The sequence below is a fragment of the Apium graveolens genome, chromosome 3, assembly GCF_009905375.1.
Source record: "Apium graveolens cultivar Ventura chromosome 3, ASM990537v1, whole genome shotgun sequence".
Taxonomy (NCBI): domain Eukaryota; kingdom Viridiplantae; phylum Streptophyta; class Magnoliopsida; order Apiales; family Apiaceae; genus Apium; species Apium graveolens.
Window position 1 is genome coordinate 106,780,992 of NC_133649.1, and position 829 is coordinate 106,781,820.

Below are 829 nucleotides of genomic sequence, written 5' to 3' on the forward strand. Positions count from 1 at the left end.
CTGAGGAGACAGACGAAGTTCTTGATATTCCGGAGAAGTTAGATTTTGAGGATTCGAATTCAGGAACTGAGCAGAAAGAACCAGTAAACATGGGAGATCGTATTGTTCAAGCTGATCCAGCTCTTATGGATTTTTCTCGGCCTAAAATTGATGACATTCAGTCAAGCATCCTTCATCCGGCTATTCAAGCTAACACCTTTGAAATCAAGCCGGGCACTATTCAGATGGTGCAGAATTCTGTTTCTTTTGGAGGAGCGGCAACTGAAGACCCCAACATGCACATAAGGAATTTTGTCGAGATCTGCAGCACTTTTAAGTATAATGGCGTGACTGATGAGGCTATCAAGTTGAGGCTTTTCTCATTCTCACTAAGGGACAAGGCTAAAGACTGGTTACATTCTGAACCAGCTGGGTCCATCACTACGTGGCAAGATCTTGCGCAAAAGTTTCTGGTGAAGTTTTATCCGATGGCAAAGACTGCTGCTATGAGGAGTGCTCTTACTCAGTTTGCGCAGCAACCTACAGAATCTATGTGCGAGGCTTGGGAACGCTACAAGGAAATGTTGAGAAAATGTCCACATCATGGAATGCCGGATTGGATGGTGATCACTGGTTTCTATAATGGTTTGGGGGCCCAATCTCGGCCCATGCTCGATGCGGCAGCTGGAGGCGCCTTATGGGCTAAAAGCTATACTGAGGCGTATAATCTTATCGAGACGATGGCTGCAAATGAGCATCAAAACCCAACTCAGAGGATGACGTCAGGCAAGGTAGCAGGTATTCTGGAAGTTGATGCAGCCACCGCTATTACAGCCCAGCTCCAAGCGCT

General features: G+C 46.4%; 1 non-coding gene across 1 annotated transcript; it reads right to left on the reverse strand.

The window, feature by feature from the left end:
* Positions 1–482: 482 nt before the first annotated feature.
* LOC141715659 (small nucleolar RNA R71) lies at positions 483–589 on the reverse strand. The gene has a single exon (XR_012572413.1). It is a non-coding gene; the product is annotated as a small nucleolar RNA R71 (small nucleolar RNA).
* Between the last annotated feature and the right edge of the window lie 240 nt (positions 590–829).